The following is a 26796-nucleotide window of genomic DNA, read 5'->3' as shown; positions in this document are numbered from 1 at the left end:
TTTTCTCAAGTGTCATATCTGTCAAAGTATAATTGTCATATCTGTCAAATTATCTTGTGTACCTACAACGCTACAACCTACATACTATAAATAAATCAACAGTTTTATGCAAAATCCCTCCAAATATATAAATTACTCGCCTTTTCCCGCGGCTCCGCTCGCGTCAAATTCGAAAATTGCTCCATACAAACTTCCACACCCTATTTTAGGGAAATGGGGGGTTAGAAACAGACGAAAAGTAGCCTATGTCACTCTCCATCCCTTCAACTATCTCCACTTAAAAAATCACGTAATTATGGTGCCAACCCTATGCTCAATCAATGAAGCGCAGTGAGGCCTGGCACACTTGTTCCAAAACAGCTGATTACGTTTATGGTGGTACATACAACATTTACATAATTAGTTCTTGTCTTTCAATCTTCCTGGGTGGCGATTTTTGAATCTCACATACGGGATTTTGTCACTAAAATACCGGTTGAAAACGGTGACTTGCTTACTATTTTCAGCGACAATTTTCTGAATTCGAACGCGTGAGACTCAAAAATCAGCCCCCTGATTAGGATTACTCATATTACTGTTGACTGGTAGAGAATGCCTCCTAGATTAAGTCCGACATTTGTACTTTTTTGGATTGCGCAATAAAAATATTGACGTAAAATGCTCAACCCCTATGCTGCCTGTCAAATTAAATAATGGAATAAGTGATTTTGAGATACTAAACAATAAATCAAAATTTGGTCGCATGGATCTGTGTCCAACATGTTTGGCAACAGTGTTATACGGATTTTTTTTCGTTCCATTTTATTTAATCTACAAGTTTATGTCGCATTAAAGGTACACTTAAAAAGCCTCAATTAAACCTATATATGCATTCAAGTATACAATAACTATAAACAAATACAATTATGGCGCACCGGAACCGGAAGGCGATAGCGACCGCCTTTAGATTGGAGGAAGTGACAAGCTGCCGCGTAATGGCGGAGAACGGGGCCGGAAACCGGATTGGACCGGTAAAACCGGTTTTATGTGGTCTTTTAATGGGAGAGGGGTTGTAAGACAAGATTAGCCCTTTCCAACCGAAAAAATCGAGGTTTGCTAAATTAATTTTGAATTTTAATGACATGTGTTGTTACAACCCACTAATAACCTCACGATCGTATCAGTTCGGGTGTAAAAGGGTAAATAATGTATAAGGTACAGCGGGGCAAATCTCGACTGTGGGCAAATGTAACTTGTCCATTTTTAAGTAGAGTACACATACATAGTAACATTCATAAGAAGCTGTAAAACTTTATTGAGCAAATTTTCTCACAAAAGGACACTTAAAATAAAAAAGTTCACGTGTCTTTTAAAACACATAAGGTGCAGCGGGACAAATCCCGACAGGGGGACAGTTATAACTGATCATGTTTTTCCATTATTTATTACACTATCAAGTTGAGTTCCACATGTATCCACTGAACATGGGTGCCATTTATAACCAGTGTACACTAATTAATAATGCAAATATTGTAAAACATGGAAAAAATCGACCTGGCCCCCCAGTCGAAATTACCCAGCTGTATCTTATTTAAAAATACAACTTATTCTCTGGAATTACCGTGCAAAGTTCATTCACCGTAGCGTCCTAACGTCATCGATTGAAAGTTGTACTTACGTCGAAGCTCCTAACCATAACATTACACTGAAATGCGAAAGCATCAACATTAATTCCCCATTATTATTTTGCTTCGGCAAATGATGGAAAAGAGCACAGATCATGCACTGGAATAGATACCCCAAGCACTCGTAATAGTCATTATTGTAGGTATAGGTGAATAACCACAAAATGAAAATTTTGAAAAAACCTCCGACCGCGACATAGTGGACCGATTTTCATAAAACATGGCTAAGAACACTCCCGACTAATTCAAACAAAAGAAACTAAATCGAAATCGGTTCATCCGTTCGGGAGCTACGATGCCACAGACAGACACACACACAGACACAGACAGACAGACACGTCAAACTATAACACCCTTTCGTTTTTGCGTCGGGGGTTAAAAACTTAAGAAAGTCACCTGTTGTATGTGTGAGTGACGTGTTCGAATAGAGAACACATATTTAAAATTAGTAACACAAACAAAACAAACGCCTATTCGAACACGTCACTCACATATACAACAGGTGACTTGATGATTTTCTTAAGTTTATCACCTATTGGCTTCGTGCGAAGTGCATGGAGGGGGTAAGCAAAGCGATCGCAGTGCTTGCGGTGGTCAAAATCGACACTGATTGTGGTTGTCATCTATCAAAACTCATAAAATATAATACAATGTCTAATGTTTGATATGGGGCATCAATGTTGTTTCGTTGTTAATTGTAAAAATAATGGCATAAATAGTCGTTGCACGTTGTATGCGTTTCTTAGAGCACACTGGAAATTGGATCAAAGAACTAAATGGATAGCTACGGTGAAAAGAAAACGTAAGTGACATGTCAAAACAAAATATTATAATAAATTATATTTAAGCTTTGTTTACCTAATATTGTTCAATACTCTGTTAGTATTTTTCCTACCGTAAAAGATTATGCTTCAAGATTCAGACCTAGCCTGGGAATAGGCCCGTGTCGGATATTTCTGCGGCCGCGGACATGACTAGGTACTTACGTTTAGATTTGTTTTATATGGCATTAACGGGACGGAGGTTTAGCGAATACCATATCACTAGCTCGAAGAACTTGTACCATTACTCCTATGTTCTTCAAGATTCCTTATATGCCCTGCCAGCACCAATTTATTGACTCTTTCTGTAGTCTGGGGTTGGAAGTTTATACCGTGAGTAATGCTTTGGAAACTGATTTTTGGTATTATATCCATATCTTTATAATCTATCTACCTAAATTACACTTGAAATAGTAGCTCTTGTTATTCGATTTTTTTAAAATTAACGAAAAATCGTTAAAATATAATGTTTGTTTACATGTCATTTTTTGACATTTTCCACTTCAAGTTCACATGGTAGTGAGCGTAATTGTCGTGCACGTAGCCAATAGGTTTATGGTCCATGTTTATGTGACACATTTGCGCACTATTGACAAGGCAGAATATTTTTTTAAATGTGGTTTGTTCTTCAGCGGTGCCTATTCGTAAATTTTTTACGCCATTTTTTCAACAGTCGCAATCTACTCGTAATATACCTAACACCTATGAGTTTTATAATGGGAGTGAAATTACGCGGTAATGTCAATTGTGTGTACCTACTTAACTACTATATTGCATCTTTACCAACAAGTATATCTGTAAGTCAGAGCTCATAGTTTCAGCAAAAACATATGTAACTCCGTATAGACGGATAAAATCTAAGAAAAAAACATACCTCAAAGCCCTAGAGGAAAAGGTACGGTGGCCTAGATGGCGTTACACCTTTGGGGAACGCTCGGCTAGATAGCGCTAATATTAATGATGACATTTTAACACATATCAAGCTAACATTAAGGGCCAAATTGTCAAAACTGAGGTTCAAAAGTTTGAAGCTTGTGTCGAGAGATGGCAGTCTATGCACTGTGATTACACATTTTACTTTGACAGCAACTCTCTATAATACTCGATCCTCTTTGGTTTCAGTAATAATACGTGTTTTTATTGATTTCTGTTTTTTAAAAACGTTAAACTTTCGTGAGACATATTCAAATATTTATTAAAACCACGGTTGTATATACACGTTATTATATCGCTACTGTTGCGACATGTTTCGGGCTAATTTTGGAGGCCCCTCTTCAGGCTTAACTCTTACTGTTATCGAGTTCTGTATCTGCCTTTTCGCCGTCAAATAGATCCAACACAAATAGGTTAATACATCTACTGTACCTCTAGGTAATTTAGTGGAGCCTATAAATTAAACGAATCAAGTTTAGTATGGTGTCTGACAAAAAAAATACAGCGAAGCTTTTGCTGGTGCTTCGTCTACTTTTAATATAATTACGGTCTGCGAGAGTCATTTCTCCTAACGACATCATTAATTTCGTCACAAAATGGGCGAGTTGTTTAGTAGCTTATAAATAAAAACGTCGCCATGGGAGCCATTTTTAATGAACTCCAGAATTCAGAAGGAGGCGGTTAACCATTTGTTGAGATCATTTTACTTGAAATGAATCCCTGGGGACGTCAGGCCTAGTGAGCGTCGCCCCTATGAGAACTCCTCATTGAGAAGTTGAGGACCTATCTAAGCGCCTCATAGATTCTTCTCATCATCATCCTCTTTGCGTTATCACGGCATTCGCCACGGCTCACGAGTGCCTGGGGTCCGCTTTTGGCAACTAATCCCAAGATTTCGCGTAGTCACTAGTTTTACGAAAGCCACTGCCATTTGACGTTCCAACCCGAAGGGTAACTGTAACTAGGCCTTATTGGAATTAGTCCAGTTTCCTCACGATGTTTTCCTTCACCGAAAAGCGACTGGTAAACATCAAATGACATTTCGTACATGAGTTCCGAAAAAATCATTGGCACGACCCGGAATTCGAACCTGTTACCTCCGGATTGAAAGTCGCAAGCTCTTACCGCTCGGCCAACAGTGCTTTTTCTCATAGATTCTTCTAGTGACTAATATTTCTCTCAGCGGATTAGCGTAGCTATCCAACGTGGCAATGCGGCCAGCCTCCTTACCTAACGAGGCAATTATTTATTTGTTCGTTTTAATGTATTTTTATTATGTTCTTCAATAAATAATAGTATTTTATACAATCGTGATATAATACAAAGCTTTTCAGTCGAGTACCATGTTTAGGCCACGAAGCTGAGTGGCCTAATAGTACGAGAGTAAAAAGCTTAATTATTTCACTATTGTATACAATACTTTTTCTATGAGTCATCATTTTCATCATCAATGGACGAAAAATATCATCATTCAAGTTAAAATCTTATACTTTTAAACGAGCAATTCTTGTATATTTATTTATTTATTTATTTATTTATTTATATATATATTTATTTACACTGACGATCTCGGAAACCGCTCTAACGATTTCGCAGAAATTTGTTATGTGGGGGTTTTTGGGGGTGAAAAATCGGTCTAACTTATCCTTAGGTCCCGGAAAACGCGAATTTTCGAGTTTTCATGCGTTTTTCGTCGCGCGCCATCTCGTGTGCAGTAGTTGTACTGTTAAGACAGAATTCTTTCGGTCGATGTAAGTACTATTTATTGCAAACACTAGATGGCGACACAGGTCAAGGCTAAAACGAATAGAAAATACACTATTTGAGTTTTTGTGGCGAAATGCGCGCCATCTCGTGTGGAGTAGTTGTGTTGTTAAGGCTGAGAATTCTTTCGCTCGATGTAGGTACTATTCATTTTTGAACTAGATGGCGACACATGTCAAGGATACAAAACAGAACCGAGCGAAGCTCGGTTGCCCAGATATTTAATCTTAATAGCGTCGTTCACCGTTGTATCAACATCGAATTACCTGGCAACCAATTGTTTCTAATAACCGTCTCTGATTGGTCGATAACGCGATAGATAAAAAAAAATGTATTTCAGATGCAGAAAAATTTGCCAGGTATCGCAAATTAATATAGAACTTGTATAAAGTTCTATTTTTGATTTTTTTTTCAGTTAACTAAAGTGAAGTGTAATGAAATATTATAGTTGACTAAGTGTCAAAGACTATCCAACACTGAAAAGTCAGCATGTATAGTTTAGTTTGTGGTGTCCTAATTGACAGATTCGACGAGTAGAAAAATGAATTAATTTAGGCAAGTTCCTTAATTTAGCCGTAAGTAGAGGTATATTCAATCATTCAATACGTGATGTGAGAATTGTAAGAGCTTTTAAATGTACCTAACTGTCAACGAGCATTTAACGCGAGTGTGTTTGCATTAGATTGCAGGCCGAATTATTTTCTATGGTTACAATTTTCAATTCTAAGCTGGTAAAAGTTATCTAATCACTAATAAAATAAAACTATGGAAACAGACTATATCGCGTAACGAATTTACAATTCATCCTGACGTTTCGAACACTTTACAGCATCCGTGTTCAACTGAACGTTGAAACGTCGGGATGAATTGTAAATTCATTGTACGCGATATAATCCGCTTCCATGGTTTTATTTCATGAATAACTATCGCGGTAACCGAAGACAATATTATCTAATCACATCACAATCAATATTTCTTACGTTCTATACTAACCACCGTTAAAAGATTCGCCAGTATTAAATTTACTCACTGTATCTAAGATACCCAATTTGTCTAGAGTCTTGACAGACGGGCCATTTTTATCAAAGTTGTCCACCCCACTTTTTTGTAACATGGGTAGTTTTTACGCGATTAATACTTAGAATCGCGAGCTCTTTCGATCCTGATAGGAGAAAAAAAATGTCCCAAGATTTCCATACATTTTTTCGAACCTTCCATTCCGTTACCGCCATACAAAATGTATGAAAAAATGGTAACGGAATGGGAAAAACCTTGTGACATTTTTTTTCTCCTATTATAATTTAAACAGCTCACGATTCTGAGTGGAAACCATATAAAAATGTCCAAATCCAAAAAGAGTGGGGTAGACAACTTTGAAAAAAATGGCCCAGATACTACCTACCTATTTTTTGAAAGAAAAACGTCATATTCTAGCATAATAACACCTACGGAACTTTCTGTAAAGAAACGACAACGCCAGCTAATATTGACCAATCGACGCGAAAACACCAAATTCAAAATGTAACAAGCGCCTTAACTTATCTATGAAGTTACTCCCTTTCAACCTAAGCCTGGAAGTGCAATATGGTGGTGCAGCTAAGATTTGCTTAGCAGGGTTAACATCTAACGATTGAGTTCTTGTGCATTGGAAAGTTATTGGGTCAGCTTTGTATAGGCTTTCACAAGATAGGTATTGAAAGACTGCTTGTCTGTACCACAGTATAATAAAGAGTACTATCGTACAGTATGGCCACTACAGCTCCCCGCTGAAAGTGCTGCCCACCCCCTCTCGGTTACCTCACAGTTACCGCCTATCAAAAACACGAACAGTCGACCTGTCATATTTCACTCATACAAGCACAGTACGCGATCACCTACACGAGCTAAGACTGTGTGCTAGGAATGCGCCTCTTTCGATATATTTGATCGCCAGTGTCCGAGGTGTGTCTGTACTTAACTTAATCTTTATTTTTTTCTCTAGATATTGACATTATTTTTACACCTATTATCAAAATTGGATCTGATAAAAATAACAGGATTCAGCCGGCGTATCATGCTTCCAATTTTATCACTTATCTGCGTGGATAAAGCATCCGTCACGTTCTGGCAAGTATGTCAGTGTCGGAGAGTGACGGGTGTCTTATCCACGCAGATAAGTGATAAAATTGAAAGCATGATACGCCGGCAGGTACAAAACACCAGCATAAATTAGTGATGATTTCTGTACCTTGTCATATTAACGTCTTGTTTGAAATGTCATACCAAATTGTCAGACGATTAAAAGCGACAAGGTACAGAAATCATCAAATTGTTTTGCCAGTGACTGTACGTAGTCCTGGATGAAACATTGAAATTTGGTTATAGATAACGAAGTTTTGGTTTAAAAAAACCGTCTCAAAATTCTGAGTTCACGGGAATTACCCTGTAGGTTTTGATGTGTCGAGCGGCATTAGCGGCTGTATCTTTTATTTGCGTTGGCTTAGAAGTTTGATTTTTACTGCTTTAAGTAACAGTAGACATGAGTGTTTGATATAAATTCTTTTCTCTTCCATTCTCTTAAAGTAACAAATAGAAAAGTCTTGGCAAAGAATACCTTTTTGTGTCTTTTGGTGTAGAAACTCTAGGTCCATGGGGTCCCAGCGCGAACAAGTGCTTCACAGAAATCGCGAAGCGTCTGGTTGAGGTAACTGGTGACCGAAGAGCTGGCGACTTCCTCGTACAACGTATCAGCATTGCGCTACAGCGAGGAAATGTCACCAGTATCCTTGGTACAATGCTTCAAGGGCCTATTTTAGACATTAGCTAGCTTTTAAGTTTAGTCTTAGTTTCTTATACAACGTGTTTCCGGTACAACTCAAAACCTCAGACACCCCAACTGATTTTTATTTTTTTAAACTCATCTAGAGTATTCATCTTTTAATCTGATGGTTACTTTTTTTTAAATTGAATTTTTAATTTTCAGTACAGCTCTACTTGACTTTTAGCTCTACACTCAATAAAATAATTGCTAACTACCATCATAAACCATAAAACTATTTATTTGTGTACGTTACTGCAACGACATAAGGTTTACCAATAGACAGCTAAGATGTCACTGTAAAACACTTTAAAGCTTTGTCACAGTAGACTTCAAATTGGACAGGTAGGTAATCGCAGTAAGTAAGCAAATTTAAACCTAATATTCAAAATGACAAGGTTGTAATTAGGTACGAGTTCAATTTGTTATGACTTATGATAAACATTAAGATTAAACTGACAAACAACGTCAAACTCGTAGCGGAAAAAATAATCGTCCAAGTAACCAGCCAGTATTAATACCCCCAAATACTGAAAAAGGTAACCAACCTCTAGCAATGCGATATACACAATGTTGTATTAAGAATACAATAGAATAGGCACATAAAAAATAACTAATAATACTAATTTAAATAAAAATATTACCCCCATCAAGATATAGCTCAATCGATTCTACTCTCGATTCTGGACAAACGGTTTTCAGGTTTTTAGTGTTAAGTGAAACACGGTGTATATATAATTATGTAAATATGTTCATGTAAATTCTAGTTTGATGCCTCCACGAGTTCTTGAGAGAAACGGTTCTTGACAGACAGGCAGACAGACGGCTGGACGGAAGGACGGACAACAAAATAATCCTATAACGGTTCCGTTTTTTCCTCTCGAGCTACGAAATTCTAAAAAAAATTGTTAAAAGTCGTTGAAAAAGCTAGAACATTTTTCATTCATCCGGTTACCCTATTTAATTCCGAACTTCTAAAACTCGGTAAACTCCTAAACTAGCGTCGCTACATACTTCCAGAGTTTAAATTAATCTCTCGAGACCCATACAAAGCCACACAACAAACTATTTAGTTCAAATATATACTTTACCTTATCTTAAAATAAGGTAGTTTATACAATGAGTTTTCTATTGGTAGTTACAGTTTTTTGGGGGATAAGGCGTCACGATATATCATCGTGCGGTACACGAAAATGACTATCGGCCGATGAGAGAATAAGGTATACAGGATGGCGAAAATTGGTAGAGGAAATTGAAATAATTGAGACAGGTGAAGGCTTAGCTTCTTGGCTCTTGCCTTGGTCACACCTCGGAGACAGGCGATCAAATATATGAAAGAGGCGCGTTCCTAGCACACAGTCTAAGCTCGTGTAGGTGAACGTGTACTATGCTTGTATGAGTGACGACCGGTCTGGCTCAGTCGGTAGTGACCCTGCCTGCTAAGCCGCGGTCCTGGGTTCGAATCCCGGCGGTAAGGGCATTTATTTGTGTGATAAGCACAGATATTTGTTCCTGAGTCATGGATGTTTTCTATGTATATAATTATGTATTTATCTATTTAAGTATGTATATCGTCGCTTAGCACCCATAGTACAAGCTTTGCTTAGTTTGGGGCTAAGTTGATTTGTGTAAGGTGTCCCCAATGTTTATTTATTTATTTATTTATTTAAATATGACAGGTCGACTGTTCGCGTTCTTGACAGGCGGTAACTGTGAGGTGGGCGGCACTTTCAGCGGGGAGCGGGAGTGGCCATAATATACGATAGTACTCTTTATTATTCTGTGCCTTGGTCGTAGAAAACGCTAATCGGAGATTGTACATATTATGTGTGGAAATTGTACTACTTACTGTTGTATTTAATTAGATATACCTACCTATATGATTTGTGTTTAACGTTTGCTAATATACAATTTTGAGTAAGATGTCAGTGCAATTTGGTGTCGACCCGTCATTAGTGTGAAAAGTGACGTTTCATACAATCAAAACCGTAATTTTTGTAACATACCTGATTTATATAAAAGCGCTGGTGGCTTAGCGGTAAGAGCGTGCGACTTTCGATCCGGAGGTCGCGGGTTCGAATTCGAAACTTATTAACTTAGTTTTTCGGAACTTATGTGCCAAATTTCATTTCACATGCCGGTCGCTTTTCGGTGAAGGAAAACATCGCGAGGAAACCCGAGTAATTCCAATAAGGCCTAGTTACCCTTCGGGTTGAAAGGTCAGATGGGAGTCGCTTTCTTAAAACTAGTGCCTACGCCAAATATTGAGATTAGTTGTCAAAGCGGACCCCAGGCTCCCATGAGCCGTGGCAAATTCCGGGATAACGCGGTCCCGGGTTCGAATCCCGGTAAGGGCATTTATTTGTGTGATGAGCACAGATATTTGTTCCTGAGTCATGGATGTTTTCTACGTATGTAAGTATTTATATATCATATATATCGTTGTCTGAGTACCCACAACACAAGCCTTCTTGAGCTTACCGTGGGCCTCAGTCAATCTGTGTAAGAATGTTATATAATACTAGCTTTTACCCGCGGCTTCGCCCGCGTAATAAAAGTATTCATTAAGATTTTCATTTGGATCCTTAGGTTTCTCTGTAGGTATATTTATCTGCGATTATTTCGATTGCACATAATACTTTTGCTTGCAATGATTGTAGAAATATTACAGATAGACCACAGCGTAGGTAATTCTATATACGCTGGGGAAACCTTTATAAACATCCCACATAGCCCGTATTTCGACACTATGATCGGTGGGTAAAAAGTACTTTTTTCAATTATTTATTTATTTTATTTATTTAAACTTTATTGCACAAATTTACAAAAAAAGAGTACAAATGGCGGACTTAACGCCTTGAGGCATTCTCTACCAGTCAACCATTGGGCTAAACAGAAAGCTTAGTTTGGTGCAGGATTTTAAAAAATTAAATAAGAAAACACAAGTCAGTATTCATACTTATCGCAATAAACCTACTTATATACATATAATAAATACATATTCCGAATAAAATAAAATATATATTAAACACAAATATATATTATACATAAATATATATTATACATACATATATATAATAATTTCGTACCTAGTGTGAGACATAATACAAATACTTAAAAAAAAAAAAAATACGTTTATTACCATAACACAAAAAGAGTACAGCAATGGAATAAAAAAGTAATATGCTAATTCACTTAAGCTAAGCAAAATAAGAGCTAAGTACATTTTTTACTACTTTTTTGTACTTAGTCACGAATGTTTTCAAATAGATGCTTACGCAACTTGGTTTTAAACGTAAGTTTGCTCTGAGATTGTCTGATAGGCAAAGGGAGAGCATTCCACAGACGAATCGCTTGACAGGTAAATGAGTCTGACAAGAAGCCAGTCCGATGTGGGAGTACAGCTAGCTTGAGAGTACGAGAGTCACGAAGTACACAACCGGGGCGGGCTCTTATAAACTCAAATTTGGAACTGAGATAAGATTCGCAATGACCTGCGTTCACGAATTGGGAGCCATTGAAGTTTTTGGCGAAAGGGAGAGACGTGGTCATATTTGCGGAGGTTAAACACGAATCTGATGCAGTTGTTAAGAAGACGATCAAGTTTAGACAGTGAGGCTTGTGTAATGTTAGTGCAACACACATCAGCGTAGTCAATAATAGGAAGTATTAAGGACTGAACAAGTAAGGTTTTCGTACTAGCCGGCAAAAAGTTTTTATGTCTGTAAAGCGCCCGTAATGTATTAGTCACCTTGCGACTGACGTCAGCCACATGTGGCTCCCATGTCAAACCATTGTCTAAGATTAAGCCAAGATCCTTAACTTGCGATGACAAGGGAATCACGGTGTTCTCGTAAACAATGGGTGTGACCAGTAACAAATCAGTTGTTGAAATCAAACGGGGGCTTCCCAAAACAATGGCTTGACATTTGTCCGGATTAACAGCAATCCCGAAATCACGGGACCGGCTACCTAATGATTCTCCGACATTTTTTTAGCCGATTATTGATTCGCCGACAACGATTCGCCGAATGCCATTTAGCCGAATAATCAAACTGTCGCTGTCACTTTTGGTCGAATAACGTTACGTAGAATCTTGGTTCGCATACAGTTCAGTTCGCTTCTGTGCAAATTATCCGAACTATTATTGGAAATTTTTCATTTAGCAAAGTAATATTTTCGTTTAGTCCACGTTTAGTAGAATAACGTTTCACATTTTATACATTGTTAAAATATTTTCGAACGAATGAATTATCGCTGTTGTAAAAAAATTACGCACAAGACACTTTTTTTTCTTACATACATACATACATACATATAATCACGCCTGTAGCCCATAAAGGAGTAGGTAGAGCACATGAAGTACTAAGTTTCAGTGCCACTCTTGGCAAAAAGGGGTTGAAAGAAATCCAGATTGTGACATTGCAGTGACAGCGCCACAATTTAACCCATACCCCACAGTCGACTTCTACGACACCCACGGGAAGAAAGGGGGTTGGGGGCGGTTCTTCAACAATGTGATTTTTTTTGCGTTGCGGTAATAATTTACATATACTGGCAACATTATGTTCTTGAAAAAATTTGGTGAGTTGAAAACAACAATACATAATTTACTAAAATTAATCCTTAGAATCAGAACATGATGATTAATATAAATAAGTAAATGAAATAAATGTGAAATACTCTTATAAGCGATCTAACAACTAGATTTTTGAATCCGCAGAACACTTTGCACGCAAGTTCCAGGTTCCAGCCAACTCACCATAAAAAAAATACCAAATGATCACTCGACCTATTGTGTTTCGACCAATTTTGTGTCGGCCAATTCTTACAATGACTAAATGATTATTCGTCGAAAAGTAAATCGGCGTATCAAATTTCTGCCTACCGACTCCGTTTACGAACGAACATTATGCGAAATGAGAATCTTCCAATCGTTATTCGGCCAAAACAGACGTCGGCGAATCGTTGTCGGCGTACCGAAAATCGGCGTATTTTATTTCGGAATATCAATCGGGCACCCACGGGACCATATCGCGATACGGTTAAGGTCTTCATTTATTTTTGCAACAGCACATCCAACGTCTTTGGTACTCGTTTGCGTATAAAGCTGCAAGTCATCGGCATACAAATGGTAGGAGCAGCTAAGGTTGTTAGTGATCAAATTTATAAAAATAGAGAAGAGAAGGGGAGAAAGTATACCACCCAAAGTATACCACCAATTATCCCTTACAATTTTTTACATTTTGCTTATACTTATCGCAAACGTAATCTTCAAGCAAGCAAACAACGATCGTCTTAGAGCACATTGATTGTAAGAGACCGCCGACCGATTATCCGTATCCCTCTAACGATACCCATATTATCCGTATCCGTATCCGTATCGCTATCGCTATCGCTATCGCTATCGCTATCGCTATCGCTAACGCTATCGCTATCGCTATCCCTATCGCTATCCCTATCGCTATCCCTATCGCTATCCCTATCGCTATCCCTATCGCTATCCCTATCGCTATCCCTATCCCTATCCCTATCCCTATCCCTTATCAAGATGTTTAATGATATAACACTTTAAGCACGCGCTTTGTACACATATTTAAAGTCACATACAGGTCGAACGCGATTAATTAACATTATTTTTACCTTTTTTCCCAACGTTTAGGCCAGGTTGCACTGGCCGTGGTCGCGGAAGACTGACGTCCCAGCAAAATGTCACCGGAGATGTAAACAACACAAAACTACCCGATATTAATTTATATAAATGTTCGGGGTAGACAAATAAATGTAATCTACCCGCTTTTAGTTAATGTTTATTTCCCACCATGTTTATTTTAAAGGTAAAAATAATGTTAATTAATCGCGTTCGACCTGTATGTGACTTTAAATATATGTTTAATGATTTCTTATCAAGTGCTAAAATATAAAGTTTCATGGTTTTATCTTTTATAATTAAGAAATCCCATACAAACTTTCAACCTCTTTTTCAACCCCTTCATCCCTTTTTTTCGAAATAAAAAGTAGCCTATGTTCTGTCTCAGGGTCTAAAGATTGTCTGTTCCAAATTTCATCAAAATCGGTTGCGTGGTTTAAGTGGGAAAGCGTAACAGACAGACAGACAGACAGACAGACAGACAGACAGAGTTACTTTCGCATTTATAATATTACTAGCTGTTACCCGCGGCTTCGCCCGCGTAATAAAAGTATTCATTAAGATTTTCATTTGGATCCTTAGGTTTCTCTGTAGGTATATTTATCTGCGATTATTTCGATTGCACATAATACTTTTGCTTGCAATGATTGTAGAAATATTACACATCGACCACAGCATAGGTAATTCTATATACGCTGGGGAAACCTTTATAAACATCCCACATAGCCCGTATTTCGACACTATGATCGGTGGGTAAAAAGTACTTTTTTCTATTATCCCTTACAATTTTTTACATTTTGCTTATACTTATCGCAAACGTAATCTTCAAGCAAGCAAACAACGATCGTCTTAGAGCACATTGATTGTAAGAGACCGCCGACCGATTATCCGTATCCCTCTAACGATACCCATATTATCCGTATCCGTATCCGTATCCCTATCGCTATCGCTATCGCTATCGCTGTCGCTATCGCTATCGCTATCGCTATCGCTATCGCTATCGCTATCGCTATCGCTATCGCTATCGCTATCGCTATCGCTAACGCTAACGCTATCGCTATCGCTATCGCTATCGCTATCGCTAACGCTAACGCTATCGCTATCGCTATCGCTATCGCTATCGCTATCGCTATCGCTATCCCTATCGCTATCCCTATCGTTATCCCTATCGCTATCCCTATCGCTATCGCTATCCCTATCCCTTTCGCTATCCCTATCGCTATCCCTATCCCTATCCCTATCCCTATCCCTATCCCTATCCCTATCCCTATCCCTATCCCTATCCCTATCCCTATCCCTATCCCTATCCCTATCCCTATCCCTATCCCTATCCCTTATCAAGATGTTTAATGATATAACACTTTAAGTTCTCGCGCTTTGTACACATATTTAAAGTCACATACAGGTCGAACGCGATTAATTAACATTATTTTTACCTTTTTTCCCAACGTTTCGGCCAGGTTGCACTGGCCGTCGTCGCGGAAGACTGACGTCCCAGCAAAACGTCACCGGAGATGTAAACAACACAAAACTACCCGATATTAATTTATATAAATCTTCGGGGTAGACAAATAAATATAATCTACCCGCTTTTAGTTAATGTTTATTTCCCACCATGTTTATTTTAAAGGTAAAAATAATGTTAATTAATCGCGTTCGACCTGTATGTGACTTTAAATATATGTTTAATGATTTCTTATCAAGTGCTAAAATATAAAGTTTCAATGTTTTATCATTTAAAATTAAGAAATCCCATACAAACTTTCAACCTCTTTTTCAACCCCTTCATCCCTTTTTTTCGAAATAAAAAGTAGCCTATGTTCTGTCTCAGGGTCTAAAGATTGTCTGTTCCAAATTTCATCAAAATCGGTTGCGTGGTTTAAGCGGGAAAGCGTAACAGACAGACAGACAGACAGACAGACAGACAGACAGACAGACAGACAGACAGACAGAGTTACTTTCGCATTTATAATATTAGTAGTATATAGTATAGTAGTATAGTATAGTAGTACTAGTAGTATAGTAGTATGGAAGTATGGATGGATAGTATGGATGGATTAGTATGGAAGTATGGATGGATAGTATGGATTTATTTATTTATTATTTATAACGCAAGGAGGATGATTAACGTGTCCCAGCATTTTAATGGAGACTTAGGGCCCATTTTAGATGGTACGAGAACTCTCATACGAGTTTTATTACATTGCTGGCTGTTGAGGTTACATACAATTTTGTACAGCCATCAAATACCTCAATGTAATAAAACTCGTTTGCGAGTTCTCGTACCGTCTAAATGGGTCCTTACGGCTCAGCCACGACATTGGTCTAAGCTCGACAGCGGTGAGCGGCGGCCATACATTGGAGCGAGACACAGCGATGGGACTTTTCATTCGCACGTATGGCCGCCGCTCACCGCTGTCGCGCTTAGACCAATGTCGTGGCGGGGCCGTTCACTTTATCTTATTTTATTTAAGTGCTACGAGATACCGTGCTACGCCAGATGCCGTAGCAGGCTTGTCTTGCTACGAAATGAACCGTAGCATTCGATAATAATATGAATAAACTGTGAGACCGCTTCTGATTTCAATTAGTTTGTTAAGTTATAAGGGCGTTTCGAAATTGGGACTTTTGTGAATTTTTGTTTTTTGGATGTATTTTATCATAAAAAGTAAATGTTGTTTGTGAAACTGGCACTTAAAAGTACAAAAAAAACATGTTTTTTCTTAAAGCTTACTTTTTGCAATGTGCGACTTGTATTCTTTGACATCTATCAACAGGGATAGTTAGATCATGCCCGATAATAGCATCTTCGTCATCAAAAGAGCGTTTAGGTAATAAAAATTAAGTCACTGTCAGTTTTGTGACGATAATTAAGCATGAAATTTCAATAAAAATATTGTTTTTGTATTAATTACAGAAACTTTAAGTGATAATCTACATTGAGATGTAAAAAAGGTAAATTTTTAGACAGATTTTATGCTTAATTGGACGTAGTTACGCAGAAACGTTCCAATCCATCTGAAATTATCATTGAAATGAAAGACTTTTGTTTTTCATACAAGGTCTAAAACTTAATGACAATTTCATGTGGATTGGAACGTTTCTGCGTAACTACGTCCAATTGTCGTCACAAAACTGTCAGCAAGTTAATTTTTGTTAACAACTTTTGCTAATTGGCAGAGCCCGGAAAATCCATAGCAAAACAAAAGACTGTCGCAATCAAACTAGGGTGAGAAACATTTTTTTATCGATATCGAGTAAGTTTTGTCTAAAAAAAATCATACCAATATGTTTAGGTACGTACGTTATTTTATAATTATTCACGCCAAACGCAAAACAAGTAGTAAGTTAAGGGTTTGTTTTATATGTGTTATTATTTCGTCTAAAATACAACGTAACCTATATTATCATAATATACGTTATTTTATAATTATTCACGCCAAACCCAAAACAATAATTATAAAATAACGTACGTACCTAAACATATCGGTATGATTTTTTTTAGACAATACTTACTCGATATCGATAAAAAAATGTTTCTCACCCTAGTTTGATTGCGACAGTCTTTTGTTTTGCTATGGATTTTCCGGGCTCTGCTAATTGGGGGGACCCAAATTCTGAAAATGCCCATAAACTGCAATAGATACCATACACCAGAAATAAATAAACAGTGCGTGGAGTCCCTCTGCATCCTAACATAACCTCAAAAACATTTCGTCAAGTCACCATCACGTTTTTGCGAACCTCTATAAGTCCATCTTGTTACTGTTTTAAATATTTTACATTGCTGTTTGCTCTAATTATTGAAAAAACAAACATAAACTCTTTTGCACTCGATCTAAATATAAAACACACACATTCCAACCAACCATTCTGTCACTGATTGAGTGAGTGAATGAGTGAGTGACTCACTGTGTTAAACAACGTAACACTGACAGAATGTTATGCGCTGAGTGAGCGGGATTTAACGCAACGTAACACTGACTGAGTGTTACGCGCTGTCAGTTTGAAGTCGCATTAGAATTTGACTTTAAAAAAGCAACTAATCCCACTGGTAGCGAAGCCGGGAATCGAACTCCTTAATTGATTATAAGACTAAAGAATTTTATGTCTGGTTTATTATAGCGCCCGTATAAGGTTTACACACTGTATATATAGTCAATTCATAAACATTGCAGGTGACTTAAATAATTAACAAGTTAAGAGTTTTGAATTATTCCCGGTTATTTTCATTTGACATATTGACCGGGATGTAGACCGTGATTACCTTAATTATTATTTTTAATTATAATTAACTGCGTCAAAATATCGAGAGCTCAACAAAAATAATCAAAATTATCAAAAAGGTGATCTCGGTGTCTATATGCCGGTCATAAAATGTTTAATAAACAAGTTGTTATAAAAAAACCGGCCAAGTGCGAGTTCTACTCGAGTTGTAAGGGTTCCGTACACTACAAGAAGGGCTTAAGCGCCTCCTTTTTAGTAGGAACTTAAGTCATTTTTGCGAATAATCGATATCTTGAACAAAACGAAACACATACCTTATTAAAAATGATTTAAAAAAATATTTTTGAAATACTTATAAAAACCTCTTTCATTTGATATGTAACACAATATAGTTCTAGAAACTTTGATTTTAAATTTTCACTTTAACGCCCCCCCCCCCCCCCCCCCCCCCCCCCATCCCCCAAAAGTGACCGCTATAATTAAATTTTCTTAATTTAAATTACATGTCCGTCTTTGGGTCACAGGTTTACATATGCGTGCCAAATTTCGAGTTAATCGGTTCAGTAGTTACGGAGAAAATTGGCTGTGACGACGGACAGACAGACGCACGAGTGATCCTATAAGGGTTCCATTTTTCCTTTTTCAGGTATGGAACCCTAAAAATTAAAAAAAAGAAGAAAAAGAAAATTACATTAAAACAAAATAATTGTAAACACATTCGATTGGCAGGTTATCTGATTACAAGGAAAATCTTTTGTTGTTTGTTTTCACTTTCAAGGAAAAGTCGCGCACAAACATCCTGGATATAAAGTGTCGCTAATGGCTTGTAGATTTCCTTTGTGTATCAACTGTTTATATTTAAAACAGTGCAATATAGAATTACTTAATTTAATCTTTATTGCACAAAGGAAGCGCTGGTGGCTAGATTAAGTTTTTAAAGGAAAGAGTCGAGAGCGGAACCTCGATTTTAAAGATTTTTTTGAAATATCTTTTGACTGAGTTGTTCTTAATGGACAATTTTTTTTTCGATAAATCTAGTTAATAACACTTGTATATTTAACTAAAATTCCCAAGTTAAAAGGGGGCTCCTTTCCATTTTACTCTTAATGAACAACTTTATCGCATAATTAAGTTAGGCCGTGTATATCTGTCAACATACATAACAATCGTGGTCCGGCCATCTTGATTAAGGTCACCCGCGATATATGGGGTCAGTGGGGTCCGAACGATAAATGTCACTTATACCATACTATACATACATACATATAATCACGCCTGTATCCCATAAAGGGGTAGGCAGAGCACATGAACTACTAAGTTTCAGTGCCACTCTTGGCAAAAGGGGTTGAAAGAAATCCAAATTGTGACATTGCAGTGACAGGTTGCCAGCCTCTCGCCTACGCCACAATTTAACCCATATCCCACAGTCGACTTCTACGACACTCACGGGAAGAAAGGGGGTGGTGAAATTCTTAACCTGTCACCACACGGGGCGTCACCACCATACTATACCTACCCTAAAACACCGTTTACTGTAAGTAAATGAATTTAAAATTGATATTCGTTCAGTCTATGGTTTATAAACATGCTGTTACCTACACCATACATTTTCTGATTTTTTATCGTCGAACCAAGGATTATTTACTCGTATATGCGATTTACAATCTTCATAATTATTAAGAATCGTACCTCGATTTTTTAGCGCCACCTATTAAATACTATCATAAAACTAGATGATGCCTGCAAAGGCCATGCCAGGATAAGCTAAGTGAATCTGCCCCCAGCGAGTTTTGGCTTGTATTTTTTTTTATTGATTTGGTTTATATTAGTATCGAGTATGCCAAATTTCAAGGTGTTTTTTTTTTTATTGAATACATCACAATACATTTACTCCCATATACGCTCGTTACGAATCGCTGACAAACTCTATAGAAACGTGCACATGCGTCATAAACACTGGCCACTAATAAAAATTAAAAAAAAAAATGAATATGTTTTTTCTATGCCTGTTATTCGCATATACAGGGTGTATTTTGATAGCGGATCAGTTAGGGCAGCTATAATGAGATTCCATGGTCCTACCACAGAATACATATTAGTACAATAGTCCTACGCGAAAATGGTCTAAGGAGACCTTCCCTCGATTTCAAACTGATGAGAAATGGCATTTACAGATTTTGGAAAAACATACAGCGTGCGAGAAAAGGGGCATTTTTGACAAAGTTTTTTTGACGCCAATCGATCCCATTCCTATCCAGCATCAAAAGCTTGTATGGGACCAAAAAAAATTTTCCGGCTAGAAAAGTCACAAATCGCGAAAAAATTTTCCCATACAATTTGTATGAATGTTTTTTCCACATGGTGTTTTTTTAATGCTAATCGATTCCATTTATATTCAGTATCGATAGTTTCTTAGGGCTCAACTTCCGGTAATGTACTAAAAAGCCGCAAATTGTAGAAACCTTTTTCCAGATTTCCCCCATAGTAAAATGTACCTACAAAAATAAAACTATTTTTTACAAACAGTTTTTTCGATGCCAATCGATTCCATTCTTATCCAGTATCAATACTTGCTTTGCACTAAAAATCCACAAATCAATGGATAGGTACATTTTCCATACATTTTGTTATGGGGAAAATGCAGAAAAAGTTTTCTTCAATTTGTGGCTCTTTAGTACATTACCGCAAGTTGAGCTCAAAGAAACTTTCGATACTGAATAGGAATGGAATCGATTGGCATCAGAAAAACACCATGTGGAAAAACATACAAATTGTATGGAAAAATATTGACACGTGTCTGTTTATATCTGTCAACATATAAGCTTGGTCCGGCATCTTGATTAAGGTCACCCGCAATATATATGGGGTCAGAGGGCTGCGGGGTTCGAACGGTAAATACCACTTATACCCTAAACCTAACCTAAAAGGGTTTTAATAAGTGGCAAGCTGCCGACAGCATTACTTAATATGTGGGAGTTTCTTTCCTAAAGAGAAGAGGCGTGATTGTACGTTGTAATAATTATGTCTGCGGCCAGACGCCACTAATTCAGTTACGAGCTTGACACTGATTTAGTTTGACACTATAAATAACTTGCATTTACTGATGTACCTATGGAGTTACAACTCTTCCCCTAGTTTGAAGAGGTTTGCCTCTTCTTTCCTAATGCGAACTGCTAAGGAATGGAACATGCTCCCCTCTTCTGTATTCCCGGGCGAATACAATCTGGATGAATTCAAGTCAAGAGTGAATAGGCTATTACTGAACCAGTGAGCTACAACCTCGGCCTTGTCGTCACTTTCCATCAGGTGCGACTAAGGTCAATCACTGGCCAGTTTATAAAAAAAAAAAAAGTTATTCCTCTATTTTTAACTTCTGATTAGTAGAAACGTCTGAGAGTGTTAAACTTCTTAAACGGCAACCGGAGTTCCAAGTCATATTGGAAATTCACCAGTTACGATGCGCTAACCAATTTATTCTAAGCCTAGTGGCATCGATTGCAGACGTTTCTGCTAATCAGAAGTTAAAATTTAGCATGGTTAGCGCATCGTAACTGGTGAATTTCCAATATGACCTGGAACTCCGGTTGCCGTTTAAGAAGTTTAACACTCTTACGGTAGATGTCGCTACGGGTCCCATTGACCTTAGTAGTGGAAAATTTCGCTGGCTTGGTTGAAGTCTTGGTGGCTCAGTTGGCAGAGCGCTGGGGTATCGATCCAGAGGCCGTGAGTTCAAGTCTCACCCAAGGCAGACATTTTCCACTTTTAAATTTATTCTAAGCCTAGTGGCATCGATTGCAGACGTTTCTGCTAATCAGAAGTTAAAATTTAGCATGGTTAGCGCATCGTAACTGGTGAATTTCCAATATGACTTGGAACTCCGGTTGCCGTTTAAGAAGTTTAACACTCTTACGGTAGATGTCGCTACGGGTCCCATTGACCTTAGTAGTGGAAAATTTCGCTGGCTTGGTTGAAGTCTTGGTGGCTCAGTTGGCAGAGCGCTGGAGTATCGATCCAGAGGCCGTGAGTTCAAGTCTCACCCAAGGCAGACATTTTCCACTTTTAAATTTATTCCTCTATGGTTGCTAGCCGCGACAATGGTGACGTCACTTATTCCGTTTCTATCCTTGACCACAGTATAATAAAGAGTACTATCGTACAGTACGGCCACTCCCGCTCCCCGCTGAAAGTGCCGCCCACCCCCTCTCGGTTACCTTACAGTTACCGCCTGTCAAAAACGCGAACAGTCGACCTGTCATATTTAACTCATACAAGCATGATACGCGTTCACCTACACGAGATTAGAATGTGTGCTAGGAACGCGCCTCTTTCATATATTTGATCGCCAGTGTCCGAGATGTGCCTTGACACTGATTTGTTCAGGGGCTCGTCTGTCGCTTTATTGGATACAGGTAGCCATGGTGAAAATAAGAAGAACTTGAACTTGTGAATAATGTAAACAAACCTTGCAGTCAAAATGTCTTTAATTTCCATTCCAACTCATCAAATACTGGCTAAATCCATGTGTTATTTAATCAATTCATATCACATTATGATCCTCAACCTTTAAAATATATTACATTTTATTAAGCCTCCCATCGTAGTCGAGATTTGCCCCGCTGTACCTTATAGGTTCTTTTCACCGTCACGTCGTTTCACACTAACTTAGCTAATATAAAACATGTTATAATAAACTAATGCTCCCACCAGCTAGTTTCGACAGAAATTCAATATTTGGAGCCATGCCCCGAGGAATCAACTCAAACTAAGTTAGGTCGTTACGTGACTATACTAGTAATTTGATTAAACCGTGAGAAAACTTGCACATTTATATAATGTTGTAGGTAGGTAGATTAACACTTACAATTAAGGGCGTTCCCTGCGCCAATGACCTTCGATATGAATCCATTGATATTATGATAATTTCTAATATTAACAGCATCGTTTTTAAACAAAATGGTATCTCATAATTAGTTCACCGCTCATGGTTTCTGTGATATTTGGCATCAAAGTTGGACAATTTTTGGGTCGAAAACTGTGTTTTTTTTTGTCTTAACTTTTGTTTTAATTACTTTAAAATTAAAATCTCTCTTGAATTTTTAGAAAAGTCAAAAGTATATCCAAACATGTCGATTTCATGTAGGTATGTAACGCCCTACTTTAAAATCAAATTTCTATAATAAAAGTGTTTATTTAGACCATGTTTAAAAATCATAAAAAAATAAGTATTTTGTTTTTCAAAATATGAATCTTACGAATAGAGATAAAAGATTGAAGAACCGATGGCCGTTGGTCCTATAATTTTATCTGCAGTGCAAATTTAGGAGTTTTAACTCAAAACTTGTCAAAAATTGATGAAAACCGTGTGGAGCCCCTTAACAGTAGGCCATCAGTACTCCGACACACGACCATCCAACAAAAAAAAAATGTCTCATCTTTTAACCCCCGACGCAAAAACGGCGGGGTGTTATAAGTTTCACGTGTCTGTCTGTCTGTCTGCGGCATCGTAGCTTTCGAGCGGATTTAACCGATTTAAATTTGTTTCTTTTTGTTTGAAAGCTGAATTAGTCGGGAGTGTTCTTAACCATGTTTGATGGAAATCGGTCTGCTAATCGGTCTTTCGAGTTTTTACAAAATTTTAATTTTGTGGTTGGGTTATATAAAATACCTACTTACAATCATTTTTTATTATTGGCTGTAAATCCGTTAGTTCAAATATCGAGCGTAACAGAACTTAAATGTTCAAAAGGTCACAATTATTCAACAATAATGTAAGGTGAGTAACAATTGTTTGCTGCCAGAGCTCAACGAGGTTCGCGGTGCACATGTCATTGATGACCAGTTACAGTTAAGGACTTACGGAACTAACTACTAGAATCTGTTCTGATTGTCCTTTAATCGTCACAAAACAGGATGTTCCTTAGAACGTAGCAAATTTGTTTTTCTGCGTTTTTAACACAGCAAAAAGGGAATGTTTCACGTGTCTAATATACTGGCAACGCGCATGTGACACTGTTTGAGTTGCAAGCGTCCATAGGTTACGGTGACCGCTTTCCATCAGGCGGACCGTACGCTTGTTTGCCATCGACGTAGTATAAAAAAAAAATCTATTTGTATTGCTTTACCGGTAATTGACACAAAACACGGAAGATCGTGTGGGTTCGATTCTCGGCCTTAGTTTTCAATTATTCCGGAGCCCAATTTAGATTTATCATTTGTTACGATTTTGATTTGAATTTAATTAAAATTACATATGTACATGCATATACTTACTCACGCCTGTATTTTCAAAAGGGGTAGGCAGAACAGTTTCAATGCCACTCTTAGCAATTAAGGGGTTGAATGGTATTGTGACCTTGCAGTTGCCAGTCTCTTGCCTTCACAATTGAACCCATCTCCTACAGTCGACTGCCTCGACACCCACGGGTGGAAAGGGGGTGGTGAAATTTTTTATTCGTTACCTCAACGGAGCGACTAATTGATATGATTTTTTAAGTGGAGATAGTTGAAGGAATTCAGAGTGACATACCTAGTAAGGTCCGACCGAGATCTCGGTCTCGGTCTCGGCATTCTCGGCCGAAAATCGGGCCGAGATTTCGGTCTCGGTTCTCGGCCAAAATGGGCCGAGATTCTCGGTGAAACCGATACTAAGATTTTGAATTTATTGCGCACTCGCGTCCGCGCGGTATTTAGCTACCCGTTGATTACATCGCCCGTTTGGTATCCAGATTTTAGTGATTTTGGTAGGTTCTCTATCGATATTTCTCTATAAGCTATGGCGCTTGCTTACCATCAGGCGAGCCGTATACTTGTTTGTCACTGACGTAGTCTATTTTGCTACGGTAGATAGGTAAGAAGTAGCGGTAGGTTTGGGTAGTTACGGAACTAAACACGGCCCGATATGCTCTTGGATTTCTGATTAATGGGCGAATTACGATTAACATTTTTTGCAAAAATGGCATGTTTTTCGCTGCTTTACAAATTCTCGGTCTCGGTCTCGGCCGAGAATCAAATTGAATTTCGGTCTCGGTCTCGTTCTCGGCCCAGACAAAAATATCGTTCTCGGTCGAACCTTAATACCTAGGCTACTTTTTGTTTCTTTCTAAACCCTTCTTCCTTAAAATGGGGGTGAAAGTTCCGTTAAGGTATCGTGTTGGAACTTGGAAGGTCAGATGGTAGTCGCTTTCTTTAAACTAGTGCCTACGCCAAATCTTGCGATTAGTTGTCAAAGCGGACCCCAGGCTCCCATGAGCCGCGGCTAATGCCGCGATAACGCAAGGAGGATGATGATTTTATCGACATTAAAGCCTCCGCCACACATAAAGCGTTTTGATTGCGTAGCGTTAGCTGAGCGCAATGATAGCGGTGCGCCGGCGGAACGCTGGCGTTCCGCTCGCAATCCGCGCGCATTCCGCTCGCAATCCGCGCTCGTTAGTTCCCGGCGTCCGCTGGGCGCAACGCCAGCGTTCGTCCGGCGCACCGCTATCGTTGCGCTCCGCTAACGTTCCTCTCGTTCCACCTACGCTATCAAAAGCGCATGTGTGGCCGAGCTTTAAAGTTTCCTACAAAATACATACAATTTCCTACAAAATATAATTTAAAAAAAATAACACCGGTATACGCGTACGGTTCGGGAAATGGCATCCATCTTCGTTCACTTTGAACGCAATCACAAAAGCGACGGATGTTAATTAGTTTAATTACCTGACTGTATATTTATAGAATAGAATAGAATAGAAAAGTTTTATTCGTAAACACACACAGACAATAAACAATATTTATGAATGACATAGGAGAATAAAGTGCCACGAAACGGCCTCACCTCAGCATATTGCTGGCGACTTCCAGCGCTGGTCTTCCGGTGAGACCATTAAGTGAGAAAAATCACGGAAGGCAACAGACAAAACTAAAGAAACACAAGGCATAAAGAACAAAATACAAAAATAACGAAACATACAGCATACAAAAGTTATAAATAAAACATTGACAATAATAATAATAGATGTGGCAATCGAACCTGCAATAGTCCGGTCGGACACAGGGTGGTTTGACATTAAGCGTTCGCATGTTACTAGCGCCAACGGTCGCTACACAAACTAAATGACAAATGACAGATACAGAACGAAATTTACAATGTGTGAAGAAATAAATAAATAAATAAATATTAATTACAAAATAGCACCATACAAGATTAATAAATTGTCTATATTATCATGGACGGCACGACAAGCTTTGCTGACATGACTCCCAAGCAGAAGGAACAAACATTACGGTAAGTAGAAAAAAGTATCGACTATAGGCAACTCGTGTCATGTGCGCAGGATTCTTCGTCAAGCTGGTGATTGATTTATTGAAGAGATATGCAGGGGCTTCATTCACACCGAAAAGCTCACGCATTCTTTAATTCTTATGGCTATTCAGATAGTATTTTATATAGATATTTTATACAAACTCACATTCTTTAATTTTTATAGTATTTTCAGTCGAGTAAAGCTTTTCATGTTTAGGCCACGAAGCTTGCTGAGTGGCCTAATAGTACGGTACGAGAGTGAAAAGCTTAATTATATCACTATTGTATACAATACTTTTTCTATGAGTCATGATCTTCATCATCAATGGACGAAAAATATCATCATTCAAGTTAAAATTAATGTTAATAACATCGTTCACCGTTGTATCAACATCCAATTATCTGGCAACCAATTGTTTGTAATAACCGTCTCTGTTTGGTCGATAACGCGATAGATAAAAAAATGTGTTTCGGATGCAGAAAAAATTGCCAGGTATCGCAAGTTAGTATAGAACTTGTATAAAGTTCTATTTTTGATTTGTTTTTCAGTTAACTAAAGTGAAGTGTAATGAAATATTATAGTTGACTTAAGTGTCAAAGACTATACAACACTGAGAAGTCAGCACGTATAGTTTAGTCTGTAGTGTCCTAAT

This window comes from Leguminivora glycinivorella, chromosome 13 (genome assembly GCF_023078275.1).
Source record: "Leguminivora glycinivorella isolate SPB_JAAS2020 chromosome 13, LegGlyc_1.1, whole genome shotgun sequence".
Taxonomy (NCBI): domain Eukaryota; kingdom Metazoa; phylum Arthropoda; class Insecta; order Lepidoptera; family Tortricidae; genus Leguminivora; species Leguminivora glycinivorella.
This window is presented reverse-complemented; position numbering follows the sequence as displayed.